The following is a 16,324-nucleotide window of genomic DNA, read 5'->3' as shown; positions in this document are numbered from 1 at the left end:
GGGGATAAAAATATATTCTATGTTTATAAACAAAACAAAACAAAACAAAAAAACCCTCACACCGCCCTTAGAAGAAGTATGTTAAAATCCTATAGTTGTGTTTCAAGCAGGCAACCTCCCTGCTCTGCGCCGCCCCGCCACCACCCCCTCCAGATCAGGAGCCGAGATGTGGGAGAGAAACACACCCATGTTCAGCTGTGGCACAGTGTGCACAAGACGAGGAGAGAAAAACATTCTTACCCAGTTGTCCTGGGCCACCTTCCTGAAGAGCAGTCTCAAGGAGCCGGCACATCAGTCAAGAACCCATGCTCGGAGACTCAGTGAGCCGTGGATCGTCTGCATTAGGTGCGGAAGGGTTCAGGAAACACCGGGCAGAAGGCAGGCTCCCGCTCTCAGAAGGTGCTGTCTGAGGGGAGCTCTGGCTGCTGCGGCTGTTCCTGCCTCTCTTCCATTCTGTTCCTGGGAGCGACAGCTGCTTTCGTCAGGTGGAGCACAATGTGCAGTAGGGCTTTCATCTGCCCACGTTCCTGCCAGGAGAAGTGAACTCTCATATACATTTTGCAGTCATAGAGGACATATTTCATATGATTATCAAGATACTCTGGGCTCGTAGCTATTGCTACATCAGTCTGTAGTCACAGTGTAATGCCTGTGGGGGTCTGAGCTGACAAGATTGCCTTACCAGGCCTGACAGCTCCCTGATTCATGCTGCAAGGAGTATCTTTCATCATAATATCTGATTCTCCTTTTCCTTATATCCTTAACTGGTTTTGCAGGGCTACAAGTGAAGCATGTCTGGGAACCACATTTCCACAATGTCTGACCAGTCTGGGGATCAGGAAATCTTCAGTAACAAATTTCTAAAAAATATTTTCAGGGGCACCTGGGTGGTTCAGTGAGTTGGGCCTCTGCCTTCAGCTCAGGTCATGGTCTCAGGGTCCTGGGATCGAGCCCCGCATTGGGCTCTTTGCTCAGTGGGGAGCCTGCTTACTTGTAATCTGTCTCTCTCTGTCAAATAAATGTATATAAAATATGTCTTCTAAACAATGGTGTATAAGTGTGTGTGAGCTGGGTCTGAACATTGCACAGTTACAAAACAATCCAGCAAGGTCTGTGTAAGCCACTGGTGTTAGGAGCTGAACTCGCATGTAGTTCCCTCTGTCTTCTGCAGCCAATTTCAGTTTGTCCCCTACCCTGGAGAGCTGCTTCCCCCACTTCTGCTTACTCATTCTTTCAGTCCCAGATTCCTAAGAGGGGAAGGAAGTATTTATTACCTGGTAGCCCATATGAAATTCTTTCTTCTTCCCAGTTATCTGAAGGCAGGACTCAGCTGTTCCCACTCACCTTCCCTCTAAATGCAACAGCCACAAACCCAATCACAGGGATGAATTGATCCCCCCCCCCCCCACCGCAAGCGACTAAAAACAGTCAAACTTCAGCCTGCAGGCAAGTCTTCAGCAACTCTGAAGGCCTCTTCTCTTCACAGGTCTCTATTCCTACTCATCAATACATCAAATAAATATAAAAAGCACATACGAGATGCACTATGTGTCCGTCCTGGCTCTGGTGATTGAGATGGCATAATACCATTACATTACAGTAGAAAACCAGGCCTGGGTGGCTCAGTGAGTTAAAGCCTCTGCCTTCGGCTCAAGTCATGATCCCAGGGTCCTGGGTTCGAGCCCTGCATTGGGCTCTCTGCTCAGCAGGGAGCCTGCTTCCTTCTCTCTCTCTGCCTGCCTCTCTGCCTGCTTGTGATCTCTGTCTGTCAAATAAATAAATAAAATCTTAAAAAAGAAAAAAAAACAGGCCTGACCAACTCATCACTACAAAACACCTACGGATGAAGCAGGGCTCCCTGATGTGTCTAGTTTCTCTTGAGAGCCCTGAATTTTCAGTTCAAGCCTGGGGCCAGGCCATTGCCATAGAGACATCTTTGCCAGACATGGTGTCATTAACACGGCGCAGTTAGCTGCAGGGCATTTCCTATAGTCCCCGAGGGAACCGCTGCCACGTACTAGTCGAGAAGAACACAAGCCACACTGAACAACAAAAACAACGATCTGAATTGCCCCACTGTCAGGATATTGTCTCCTGGAAAAGGACTTCAGCTGGGAGGTGGGGAGGAAGGAAGGAGGGGAGGGAGGGGACCAGAAAGGAAAAGTGAGTTCACAGGACTTGGGACTACTGGCACACCCAACCACCGGCCAACCATAAACTTCCATCTGGTCTTCAGCAAGATACCATCATAATACACCTCGGTTTTTCTTTAGATATTCCCTACCCAGTATGTGGAGTCTAACACACAACAGCAGACACATGGCAGTCATGATGCTATGACAGTTCGATCTCTCTCAGACTGCAACTGAGCATGCGCACTTTGAATGATGTCATTAAGGATTTCATTAGTGCTCTACAGTGTCTCCATGTCATTCTTCAACAGAATGTAACAGACATTAGGACTACATACTCATTACTTTTATCTCTGTTTTTAGAGTGTAATGCAGGACAAAGGCAGGACTTTTTTTTACCTTAATCTATGGGCTTCATAAGAGGGAAGCTTATTTGGCCACAGTTTCTTGAACACCTTTCTTTGCTTCACTGATCTACACAAATATGTAATGAAGGATTCAGAATTCAAAAAATTAATTATGGTGACAGCAAAACCTATCTCCCATACTAAGTCATCGAAATAAAGGAAGCAGTACTGTGATGCTTTGAATTCAGCCTGGTACAGAAGGGAATGAACGGGAACACCGAGATCAAAGAGGAGATGCAAAACCAGTGAACCGGAAGTGGACCCCATTCTAGGTGAAACCATGAAAATAAAGCTGGGGGGGGGGGTGATTTTACCTTCTGTTCAAAATTGGATATTTTTTAGCAAATTCTGCATTTACCTTGATGAAATTCTTAATTGTCTCAGAAATTTGATCTAAATTAACCAAAAAGACAAAAAAGGCAATCTCTAAGTTTCTTACCAAAACCAATAAAATCAAATTACCCACTGCCTCAACAGCAAAGGTATGTGATCTGGTACCTTGAGTGCATATAACACTTGAGCATTACTGTGGTCCCTGAAGAAAGCATGTTTTAATTAGCAGCGTTAAATGTTGGAAACAAATGTGAAAATAAGAACATTTCATTGAGATCAATCTTTTGGGGAAAACACAGTAAAAGTTCTTAGCCTAATATCCTATCACTAAGCAACACTCTTCATAGAAAATATGAAGAGTTCAAATTGCTGTCACCACCAGTGGAGAAATGGAAAAAAATCAAGTATTCTATTTCCTTATATCCTGTCCTCCATTATCAAATAAATCAATGCAATTAATTTAAAAACGAAGGTCAAAACCCAAAAATAACATAAGTTCTTCCAGTTTTCCCCCCACCTCCACCCTCCTAAACACCTTGAAAAATACTGAGAAATTAATTATTCTAAATGTCACCTCTTTGGAACTCAGAGACCTCCAGTGTCTTTCTGCTGTCCACCGGAGTCCCCTCCATGAGAACCAGAGTGGGACACTCAGGTGGACATGGTCTTGGAATCAAACACACTTGGGGAACAATCTCTGCTTTACCACATAGTGGCCAGAGGCCCTGGCTAATTCCTCATCTGCCTAAGTCACAAGATGTTGAAAGGCCAAAATGCAAATGTCACCACCTGCATTACTGGTAACCACCACCCAGGAAATATTCAACTTATAAGTGGATAGCACATGTAAAGTATCCAGAATAGGGCCCAGGACTCCAGAATCTTCTCACACGCATTTAATTCTATTATTCCACTCCAAATGGCAAACTGATCCTTAATCTGTGCAGTGGGAGAGCTCTACTGTCCAGAGGTCCCCTTTACTATACCACCAATGCTGTATTCATCATTTCAACATCAGCATTTGAGGACATACCATGTACCAGCTCCTTCAACATCATAGTCCTCGAAGCCCATAAATTGTTCATTATCCCCATTTTCATCCTGTCCACTTCCACTTACTCCCTACTGGCTTTAGTCTCTCTCCCCTCAAGACGCATAATACATGCTTTTAAAACCACCCTTGTGACACACACTTTGCCTGGAAATATTTGGCTTCTTCTCTAAGCCTCAAGCTTCCTGACAGGCTCAGAGGGTGAGCCTGTACCTTTCCCCCACTAGCCAGGCCATGCCAACGTACTCCTGCCAGACTTGATACTCACATCACATCATCACTGGCTTCTTAAACATTTCAAACCAGAGGTAAATTCATCTGATTTTCCCTAATTGTACAGTCTGTTCCTCCACCTGGTCACCTGTCTCAATTGGTAGCAACTCAACCTGCGTTGTCACCAGGGCTACAAACCAGAAAAAGCAACTGGGCAGAGTTAAGGGGCTAATGAGACGAGATAAGCCAATGCATTTAATTATTGCTGGATTAGAAACCACATCAAACAACTGTATTAAGAAAAGATTATCAGGAAAACAGAACACTGAAATCTTGCCTTCAAATACTTGAATCTTTACTGAGAAGAGGGAGAAACAAAGTAGAACTTGATGGAAAGTATATTTTTAATTAAAAATATACTTTGTGAGGGTGCTTGGGTGGCTCAGTGGTTAAAGCCTCTGCCTTCAGCTCAGGTCATGATCCCAGGGTCCTAGGATCGAGCCTCAAATCAGGCTCTCTGCTCAGCAGGGAGTCTGCCTCCTCCTCTCTCTCTTTCTCTGCCTGCTTCTCTGCCTACTTTTGATCTGTCAAATAAATAAAAATCTTTAAAAAATATACTTCATAAAAAAACAGCCAAAATCATCAAAACACTTAAGACTCTACCAAGTAAGTACTAGGGTGATTAATGAATTCAGTAAAGTTTCACGATACAAAATTGTATACAGAGATCTGTTGCATTTGTATACACTCCTAATGAAATTGTAGAAAGATAATTAAGAAAAAAAAATTCTGTTTACAATTACCCCAAAAACTTTAAAACACCTAGCAATAAACCTAACCAAGGAGGTGAAACACCTGTACTCTGAAAGTCATCCAACACTGGTGAAAGAAATTGAAGATGAGAGAAACAAATTCATGAGCAAATTCCATGTTCATCAGCTGGGAGAACCAATATTAAAATGTCCATACTACCTAAAAGAACTAACTGTTTTAATGCAATCCCTATCAAAATATCAATACCAGTTTTCACTAAATCAGAACAAAGAATCCTAAAATTTCTATGGAACAGAAAAGATCCTGAGTGGCCAAAGCAATCTTGAAAAAGAAGAACAAAACTGAAGGTAACAAAATTCCAGATTTCAAGATATATTAGAGCACTGTAGTAATCAAAACAATATGGTCTGGCACAAAAATGAACACACAGATCAATGAACAAAACAGTCCAGAAATAACCCCATTCTTGTATGGTGAATTCATCCATGAAAAAGGAGATCAGAAATGCATGGGCGCCTGGGTGGCTCAGTGGGTTAAAGCCTCTGCCTTTGGCTCAGTTCATGATCCCAGGATTCTGGGATCCAGCCCCGCATTGGGCTATCTGCTCAGCGGGGAGCCTACTTCCTCCTCTCTATCTCTCTGCCTGCTTGTGATCTCTGTCAAATAAATAAATAAATAAAATCTTAAAAAAAAAAAAAAGGAAATGCACAATGGAGTAAAGATCTGTCTCTTCAACAAATAATGTGGGAAAACTGGACAGCCACCCACAAACAATGAAATCGCACTACTTCCTTACACCAGGCACAAGAAAGATTCAAAATGGACTAAAGACTTACATGTGAGACCTGAAGCCATAAAATTCCTGAAATAATACAGGCTGTCATTTCTTTAACATCAGCCAGGGAAACAGTTTTCTAGGAAGGCCTCCTCTGGCAAGGGACACAAAAGCAAAATTAATACACTGGGATTACAATGAAATATAAACTTATGCTAGAAAACTACCACCAAAAAACAAAGACAACATGCAGAATGTGAGAAGATGTTTGCAAATGATGTGTCTGATAAGTTAATATCCAAAATATATAAAGAACTTAACAATGCCACACCAAAAACAAACAAACTAACTAACCCAAATGATGCAATTGAAAAATAAACAGAGGACATGAAGAGACATTTCTCTACAAAGGAAATAAAGATGGGCAACAGACACATGAAAAGGTGATTACTATCACTAATCATGGGGGAAATTAAAAGCAATGTAACAATGAGATAGCATCTCACCCATGTTGTAACAGAAAGAAGAAAAACCATAAGAAATAACAAGTGTCAAAGACTGGAGAACAAGGTACCCTCATGCACTGTTGAGTCCAAACTGGTGCAGCCACTGCGGAAAACACGATGTGGGATCCTCACAAAATTTACAAATACCACAGGATCCAGTAATCTACCCGAGGTCACTGAAAATGCTCATTTGAGAAGAGAAATATACCCCTACCTTAAATGAAGCATTATTACCACAGCCAAGATATGGAAGCAACCCAAGTATCTATCTATATATCAATGGATAAATACTCAGCCATAAAAAATGTATGCGACCTGCCATTGGCAACATGGATAGATCTAGAAGATATAAGGTTAAATGAAAGAAGTCACTCCGAGAAAGACATATGATTTCACTCATATGTGGAATTTAATAAAGAAAAAAGATGAATCAAAATAGACTCTTCAATACAGAGAACCAGCTGAGGGTTGACAGAGGAGAGGTGGGAAGGGGAATGGGTGAAAAAGGTGAAGGGGATTAGGAGGACACCAATGGTGATGGGCTCAAGACTCGTGTATACGACAGATGAATCATTATATCCCACACCTGACACTAATATAACACTTTGGTACTTAGACATGAATTAAAATATTTCAAAAAGAATACTGTTACGACAACAGATTTGTTGATTTTGCTACCTTGGAATGACAATATGATATATCAAGTTTCTGAAGTCATGAAACAATTGGGAAAATGGCAGTATTGTCATAAAATTGCTCCTATCCAGATTTATATTTGAGTAACTATAGCAGTTCTGTGCGGATTATGCTGTTATTTCTCCTCCCCCCAAGTGATTATGCCCCTTGCACCTTCTTCAGCAAATTACCTTAATTCCACATGCAAATTTCTCTATGTATGAATTCAATTGTGCAAACCTTAAAACTGTACAACTAGGAAGTACCTCTTCTCAAAATCAGTGAACTGAGGAGATAGTCTTCTGTCTAAAATATACCTATAGTAACTACACACATACAAATAAACTGAAATATACTCTGATGAAATGAAATCATATTGATACAGATTCCTTTTTTATAGGACTAGTCAATGTGGGAAGAAATTTTCACCTGTGTGGGGAAAGTTAGTAATAATCTACAGCAACAAATGCTGCTGTTATACAAAGCTGCGTTCTCCTTAGACAGCCTATCCTCTTTCTTACAACAAGCCACAGAAAGGAGCCTTGACAGTATAAAGACTTAGGAGGATATATGAATATATTATGTGAATTAGAAAATAAGCAAAACAGAAAAGTGAAGAAATTGGAAATGTATGAATCAATGGACATTAGCATCATTTTTAACATACTAAAAAATACCATCATGTCTTTTCTTCTGAGATTTAAAAACTCTGCTTAGCACAATCTTCTCCATATTTGGAACCCATCTTGATAATTTCCTTTTTTATTTTTTAAACATTTTATTTATTTCTCAGAGAGGGAGAGAGAGAGAGCACAAGCATACAGAGGAGCAGGCAGAGCAGGCAGAGGGAGAAGCAGGCTCCCTGCTGAGCAAGGAGCCCGATGCGGGATGCAATCCCACGACCCTGGGATCATGACCCGAGTAGAAGGCAGCTGCTTAGCTTACTGAGCCTCCCAGGTGTCCCAATAAATTTTTTTAAAAAGATTTGTTTATTTTCTTATTTTAGAGAGAGACAGAAATAGAGCACAAGCTGGGGGAGCACAAGCATTGGGGTTCCCAGTGGGTGGGGGCCTGATACAGGGCTCAATACCAGGACCCTCAGATCAAAATCTGAGCTAAAATTAAGAGTCAGATGCTTCATTCACCAAGGCACCTAGGGGCACCCCCACCCCTACTTGGGATTTTGAAGGCAAGTATTCTAGATTTCAAGCTCCACAGCCTGTGTCTAAGCTCTGCAGGCTTTACTTGGGATCTATTAAAGGTCTTTTTTTTTTTAAATTAAATCATCTCTGAGTGTCCTCATTTGGCCTTCAGGTGTGATTCAGACTCTTCCTGAAGGAACTATGCCAGTAGTCTAATTCCTACTTGGAATGCGACTGCCCCTAATGGAACTGGACTAGGCCCCAATCTCAGTTCTTTGAAAGGCAGACATTTCTAGTGGGATCTGTGCCAGCTGGAACGGTGTAGGCTCTGGTCCTATTCACCCTTGCAACTGAACTCTTCCCTTTGGGACTCTGCCTGATGCAGCTGCACTAGCCTTCAGTCTCTGGTTTGTTGGGACTGAACTGTTCTCTCTGAAACTGGCCTGGCCTTTGGTGTGATTCCTTCTGGACACAGGCTGTCCCTGAAACACTCCTAAGGAATGGAATCCCAGTCATCAAAGTGCTTTAAGAGCACCATCCTGAGGGCAAAACTACAATATATGTGTGTACACACACACACACACACACACACACACACGAATATTAACTCACCATCAAAAATTGAAATCTTACCATTTGCAACAATCTGGAGGGAACTAAACGGTATTATGCTAAGCAAAATAAATCAATCAGAAAATGAATTTCCATATGATTTTCACTCATTTGTGGAATTTAACAAAACAGGATCATGGGGAAAGGAGGAAAAGATAAAATAAGATGAAATCAGAGAGCGATACAAACCACAAGACGCTCTTAACTACAGGAAATGAACTGAGGGTTGCTGGAGGGGAGATGGATGGAGGCAGGGGGTACCTGGGTGATGGGCATTAAGGGGCCATAGGATGTAAAGAGCATGGGGTGTCACATGCAACTGATGAACCAGTGAACTCTACTTCTGAAACTAAGAACACACCATATATTTATTAATTGAATTTAAATATAAGAAAGTTAAACTCAGGGGTGCCTGGGTGGCTCAGTGGGTTATGTCTCTCCCTTTGGCTCAGGTCATGGTCTCAGGGTCCAGCGATTGAGCCCCACATCGGGCTCTCTGCTCAGCGGGGAGCCTGCTTCCCCCCATCTCTCTGCCTGCCTCTCTGCCTACCTGTGATCACTCTCTGTCAAATAAATAAATAAAATTTAAATAAAAGAAAATGAAATTTAAAAAAACAAATATAAGAGAGGAAGCAGAGAGAGAGGAAGCAAGATGGTGGAGGAGTAGGAAACTGAAATAGCATTAGGCCCCAGGAGTTCAGCTAGATAGTTATCAAACACCTACGAACTCGACGGAAGATAGAAGAGAAGAGGAGCAATTCTGGGAACAGAACATTGACCACTTTCTGGAAGGTAGGACGTGCAGAGAAGTGAATCCAATGAGACAGGAAGATAAACGGGGGCGGGGGAGGGAGCTCTCAGCAGGCAGCAGAGCACAAAAACAGAACTTTTAGAAGTCTGCCCCACTGAGGGCCATCGTGCCAGAGGCTAGTGAGGCTGGAGCCCTTGCGGGGACAGTGTGGTGTCAGACCTGTGGGGTCACAGAAAGACCAGGGTTTTCTGAGTGTGGCAGAGCTGCCAGGTATCCAAGCAGGGAAGGCATCTACAGAGATGGAGCTGAGGTGGCTCTCAGCTCAGGGTTACCTTAAACAGCGATTCTAGGCACAGTCAGACACTGCTCTTGGAGCAGGGACCCCACAAGTGGCAGATCTGGAGAGACCCTCCCCCTTTCTCCTCCAGGAGGAGCAGCACGGGAGTATTTGGCAGGAATCTGATGGATTTGGAGACTCCAAAGGGGCTGTGCACCGGAGATAGAACTGTTCGGTCAAAGGCCGTGTGAGCATGGGGTGCAGTGGGAGACCAGTGAGAGGGGAGAGATTGACTGCTCTTCTCTGAGGGTGAACTGAGGTTGGGGCCCCGAGCTCCCAGCACCTCTAGGATGGAGGCTGGTAGCCTTCCATTTTCATTCCCATTTTCCAGAACTCTGCAGAAAGTGTTCAGGGAAGAAAAGCTACCAAGAGGGAACTCAAGTAGATTACTTTGTCTGCCCCTGGTAAGGGCTGTGCAAATCTGACTTGGGCAAACACATTTGAAAATCACTGCAACACGCCCCTCCCCCAGAAGATCAGCAAAAACTTCCAGCTTAGACCAAGTTCCCCTATTCAACGAGAACTGTGGCACTCCAGAGCTAGGGGAAAGCAACACACAGAATTCATGGCGTTTTCCCATGATCTTTTAGACTTGAAAAATTAATTTTTTTTAATTTTCTTTTTTATTATTCTATTTTTAAACTTCCTCTTTATTCTTTAATGTTTTTGAACTATTTTATCACAACTTTTTTAAAAATCTTTTAAATTTTCATTGTCATAGTCATATTTTATCCCTCATTATATTTAAACTTATTTTTTGTATACATATTTATCTTTGAAATTTTGGGATATAATTTCTTGTAATAGATCAACATATACCCCAAATCTAGCTCCAGCCTGATCACATTCCCTCCTTTTTTTTTCCAACCAAGTAATCAATTCCTTTTTTAGAATCTTTTCTAATTTTCATCTTTAAAGTCATATTGCAGCCCTTCATCATGTTTACCTTTATTTTTGTATAAATGCATTTTTATTTCTTTAAAATTTGAGAGGCTGGGTGCCTGGGTGGCTCATTTGGTTAAGTGACTGCCTTCCGCTCAGGTTGTGATCCCAGAATCCTGGGCTCGAGGCCCTCATCAGGCTCCTGGTTCCATGGGGAGTCTACTTCTCCCTCTGATCTCCCTCTTATGCTCTCTAACTCTGTCTCTCTCTCCCTCTCAAATAAATGAATAAAAATATTTTAAAAATATATATTTTTTAAATTAAAAAAATTAAATTTTAAAAAATAATGATAAAATTTTGAGAGGAAGTTTTTTCTAAGAGAATAGAATACACCAAAAATAAAGTGAGTGACTCTGTTCTATTCACTAGTCTAACATATAGATATATAGATAGATAGAGATAGATATATGGTTATATAGATATATAGATTTCCCCCCCTTTTACCTCCTCCACTTTCACGTCTCTTCTGAAATAGTTAGCGTATATTTTTCTGGGGTCTTTGCCACCCTCTAAGTATTTTATTCTCTCATTCATATATTCTTAACTGGATAAAATGACAAGGTGGAAAAACTACAAAAAAAGACAAGAGGCAGTACGCACGGCTAGGGAACTAATCTATACAGACATTGGTAATATGTCAGATCTAGAGTTCAGAATGACGATTATCAAGGGGCTAGCTGGGCTCGAACAAGGCATGGACGATATCAGAGAGTCGCTTTCTGAGGGGGAGACAAGATGGCGGGGAAGCAGGAGGAGGCGCCCTTTCAACCTGTACCCTAAAGTGAGCTGATTACCTTCCAAAGAACTCTGATCATCCACGAAATCAGCCTGAGATCAGAATTATACACGTCTGGATCTCTACCGGAGCAGAAGACGCCAGTGGGCAGGTAAAGCGGAGTGGGAAAGTCGGACTGAGAGCAGAAGATAAACAAAAGGGGGAGGGGGCCACCAGAGGCGACCCGATGGAAAGGAATATCCCGATACGAGAGTGCCCTGCGCCTGGGACCAGCATTAACTCGGGAGTCTGGTAGAAAGCACTCAAAAAGAGCAAAGGATCACTGGGGGGAAATTGTGGGGAATCGGGGTGTTAGGGTCAGGGCTTAAGTCCCCAGAGCCAGGACAGCCACCCCTGGCGCAGAGCCAGAGAGACTGCAGCAGAGAAACCAGGTCTCAGTCCCTGAACCACAAGCGCGCCTGAGAGTGCGTGGTGCCCGGCTCCCGTGAGGGGCTGGGAGCCTCACCAGCCAACAGAAACACAGCCGTTTTGCAGTCCCCACGCGAGTGCCCTGCCGTGCCATCAGAGTCCGAGTCGTGCCCCACGCCCTCCCCTGAACGAGGTGCCCACAGGCGCCAGCCCGGTGCTCTCAGACCGGAAAGACCAGGCACTCCCAGCCCGGGCCAGGGGGAAAATCTCAGTGTGCCATCGCTGCTTCGAACCTCTCTGGCGGTCTGGAGCTTCCCAGACAGCCGCCACGGACGTGGTTTTGGGTACAAGCAAAAAATCCTGAGTCCCCAGGGACCACGACTGGGAACCTGCTCTGCCAGGAGCCAAGGGGGGATTTATTTGCGCTCTGCAGCCAGACTGAGGCTTCTCTCTGAGAGGGAGGTCAGGGTGCAGTTTTCTTTCCTATAAACCTACAAAAACCACCAAAAGCGGTCCAGATGAGAGAGAAAAACAAAAGTGAACAAATATAAAAAACTCCAGAGAACAAAAGCCTGAATAAAACAGTTTCCTCAGAGCCCACCCCCTTGAGGGGGGCGGGAGGACTTAACTCAGAGAACATCATTGACTGAAAACCCACGTGGCAGGCCCCTCCCCCAGAAAAACAACCAGGAAAGGGGGGGGAAAAAAAAAGATGACAAGAGAACAACCAGCACTACTTCATAGGACAATTTTTATTACTAGTTCATTCCCACTATTCTGGCTCTTTTTTTTTATATAGATAATTTTAAATTACATAGATAATCTTTTAACCTATTTACCATCACAGTGAGATGTCCAGTACATTAAATTCCATTATAACCTTCTAACCTGAACTTTTTGATATATACACCTGTGTTTTCCTTTTGCATTTCTATTTTTTAAATTTCTTTTTTTAGTCTAGTTTAGTCCTTTTTTAAATTTTTATTTTCTAATATTCATATACAGTTAAACTTCAAGGTAATCCCCTTTCCCCAATAAATGCCACCCCTATAGGTAAACCAATTTTTAATCCCCCTTTATCTTAGAAAGTTGAATCCTTTAACAAAGATATGAAGATACATCCAGGCAGAATCAAAACTACCTTCCTCACCCACATTGAGAATTTACAACCACTCTCCCATCTTTTTCTTCCACCAGTGTTTCTGTGTTTTTGCGTTTGTCCTGATAGTATATAAATCTTACACTCAGGGTTCTTTTTGACGAGGTTCTTCCTTTATTTGCATATATATATATGAAAATATATATGTATTATTTTTTTTCTCTTGTCATATACTTTTATCAGTCTTTTTGTTTGTCTGTGTTTGTTTGTATACTTCATAAATCTTACCTTGGGGCCCATTTGGGCTGAACCTTCTCTTTTATCTCACCTTTCATTCATCTCTCTCTCTCTCTCTTTTTCTTTTCCTTTTCTTTTTCCTCTCATTTGGGTGGGGAACCCTGATTGCTCAGAAGCATTTCAGGGTGCACCTTGACTGCACCACAGTCAATACATCCAGGACACCTGTTCAGGCATCTCTCACCAAAATGACTAGGAGGAGGAATGCCCAACAAAAGAAAAATACAGAGGATGAACCTTCTGCAACAGAGCTAATGGTTATCAACATAGACAGTATGTCTGAAAGAGAATTCAGGCTAACAATTATCCAAGCAATAGCTAGGTTGGAGAAAGCCATGGGTGACCAAAAGGAATTGATTAGGGCCGAACTGAAAATGACCAGAGATCATGTTTTCAATGTTAGGGAAGAGCTGAAAGCTACGAGGGATGAGCTTCACAATGCTCCCAATGAGTTCCAATCTAATCTAAATTCTCTCAATGCTAGAGTAACTGAGAAAGAAGATAGAATTAGTGATCTGGAGGACAAACAGATAGAAAGTATCAGGAGGAAGCCTGGAACGAACAGCTTAGAATCCACAAAAACAGAATCAGGGAAATAAATGATGCCATGAAACCTTCCAACGTCAGAATTATTGGAATCCCTGAAGGGGAGGAGAAAGAAAGAAGTCTAGAAGATATAGTGGAACAAGTTCTTCATGAAAATTTTCCGAATCTCGTGAATGGAACCAGCGTTCATGTACTAGAGGCCAAACGGTTTCCCCCCAAGATTACAGATTCTCAAAAGTCCTCGAGACACCTAATAGTAAGAATGAAGAATTATAATTGTAGGCAGAACATTCTGAAAGCAGCTAGGACAAAGAAGATCCTTATGTACAGAGGAAAGCCCATCAGAATAATGTCAGACCTGTCCACAGAGACCTGGCAAGCCAGAAAGGGCTGGCAAGATATATTCAGGGCACTGAATGAGAAGAACATGCATCCAAGAATACTTTATCCAGCAAGACTGACATTCAAAATGGATGGAGAGATAAAGAGTTTCCAAGACCGGCAAGGCTTAAAAGACTATGCAACCACCAAGCCGACACTGCAGGAAATATTAAGGTGGGTTCTATAAAACAGGAAAAATCCCTAGAATAGCACTGAACAGAAATATAGAGACAATCTACAGAAAGAAAGACCTCAAAGGTAACACGATGTCAATAAAAACATATCTATCAATAATCATCCTCAATGTGAATGGCCTAAATGAGCCCATAAAACGGCACAGGGTTGCAGATTGGATAAAACAGGACCCATCCATATGTTGTCTATAAGATACCCATTTTGAACCTAAAGATACACCCAGACTGAAAGTGAAGGGATGGAGAAGCATCTTTCATGCCAATGGGCCTCAAAAGAAGGCCGGGGTAGTGATTCTCATATCAGACAAATTAGATTTTAAACTAAAGACTGTAGTCAGAGATACAGAAGGACACTACATCATTCTTAAAGGGACTATCCACCAAGATGATCTAACAATTGTAAATATCTATGCCCCCAATATGGGAGCAGCCAATTACATAAGAAAACTGTTAATCAAGATAAAGAGTCATATTGATATGAATACGCTAATCGTTGGAGATCTTAACATGCCTCCCTCAGAAACAGACAGATCATTGAAGCAGAAAATCAATAAAGAAACAAGAGCATTGAATGATACATTGGACCAGATGGACGTCATAGATATATACAGAACATTCCACCCTACAACAACAGAATACTCATTCTTCTCAAGTGCACATGGAACCTTCCCCAGAATAGGCCACATACTGGGTCACAAATAAGGACTCAACTGATACCAAAAGACTGAGATTATTCCCTGCACATTGTCAGATTACAATGCTTTGACACTGGAGCTCAATCACAAGGAAAAGTTCAGAAGGAGCTCAAACACCTGGAAGCTAAAGACCACCTTGCTTAAGAATGCTTGCATCAACCAGGAGATCAAAGAAGAACTGAAACAATTCACAGAAACCAATGAAAATGAAGACACTTTGGTCCAAAATCTATGGGATACAGCAAAGATGGTCCTAAGGGGGAAATACATAGCCATCCAAGCATCCTTCAAAAAAATTGAAAAATCCAGCACACACCAGCTGTCTCTACACATTAAAGAACTGGAGAATCAACAACAAATCAAACCAACTCTATGCATAAGAAGAGAAATAATCAAGATTAGAGCTGAGATCAATGAGGTAGAAGCCAGAGATACAGTAGAATGTATCAATGAAACTAGAAGCTGGTTTTTTGAAAGAATCAATAAGATCGATAAACCACTGGCCACACTAATTCAAAAGAAAAGAGAGAAAGCTCAAATTCATAAAATTATGAATGAAAAGGGAGAGATCACAACAAACACCAAGGAAGCAGAAACGACCATCAGAAGTTATTATCAACAGTTATATGCCAATAAGCTAAGCAACCTAGATGAAATGGATGCATGGATGAAATGGATTCCTGGAAAACTATAAACTCCCAAAACTGAACCAGGAAGAAATTGACAACCTGAATAGACCAATATCTAGTAACGAGATTGAAGCAGTGATCAAAGACCTCCCAAAAAACAAGAGCCCAGGACCTGATGGATTCCCTGGGGAATTCTACCAAACTTCCAAAGAAGAAATAACACCTATTCTCCTGAAGCTGTTTCAAAAAATTGAAACAGAAGGAAAACGTCCAGACTCTATGAAGCAAGCATTATCGTGATCCCCAAACCAGGCAAAGACCCTACCAAAATGGAGAATTTCAGACCAATATTACTGATGAATATGGATGCTAAGATTCTCAACAAGATCCTAGCAAACAGGATCCAACAGCACATTAAAAAGATTATCCACCATGACCAGGTGGGACTCATCCTTGGGCTACAAGGATGGTTCAACATTCGCAAATCAATCAATGTGATAGAACAAATTAATAAGACAAGAGAGAAGAACCACATGGTCCTCTCAATCCATGCAGAAAAAGCATTTGACAAAATCCAGCATCTGTTCCTGATTAAAATGCTTCAAAGTAGAGGGATAGAGGGAACATTCCTGAACTTCATCAAATCTATCCATGAAAGACCCACAGCAAATGTCATCCTCAATGGGAAA

General features: G+C 41.9%; 1 long non-coding RNA gene across 3 annotated transcripts in view; it reads right to left on the bottom strand.

Annotated features, from left to right (window-relative positions):
- Nucleotides 1-326: 326 nt before the first annotated feature.
- The window catches only part of LOC116580798, a 29,717-nt gene continuing 13,719 nt past the window's right edge, over nucleotides 327-16,324 (bottom strand). For 2 of the 3 annotated variants that reach the window (XR_004281794.1, XR_004281792.1), the window contains exons 2-3: nucleotides 1,275-1,349; nucleotides 327-527 (exon numbers count right to left, since the gene is read on the bottom strand). This is a non-coding gene — a long non-coding RNA (uncharacterized LOC116580798). Of the gene's footprint in view, nucleotides 528-1,274; nucleotides 1,352-15,320; nucleotides 15,333-16,324 lie in introns of those variants that run through there. The other variant, XR_004281793.1, reaches the window with a different exon arrangement.

The sequence above is a fragment of the Mustela erminea genome, chromosome 20 (assembly GCF_009829155.1).
Source record: "Mustela erminea isolate mMusErm1 chromosome 20, mMusErm1.Pri, whole genome shotgun sequence".
NCBI lineage: Eukaryota > Metazoa > Chordata > Mammalia > Carnivora > Mustelidae > Mustela > Mustela erminea.
Note: the sequence above shows the minus strand (reverse complement) of the source record. Positions and strands in the feature narration are given on the sequence as shown.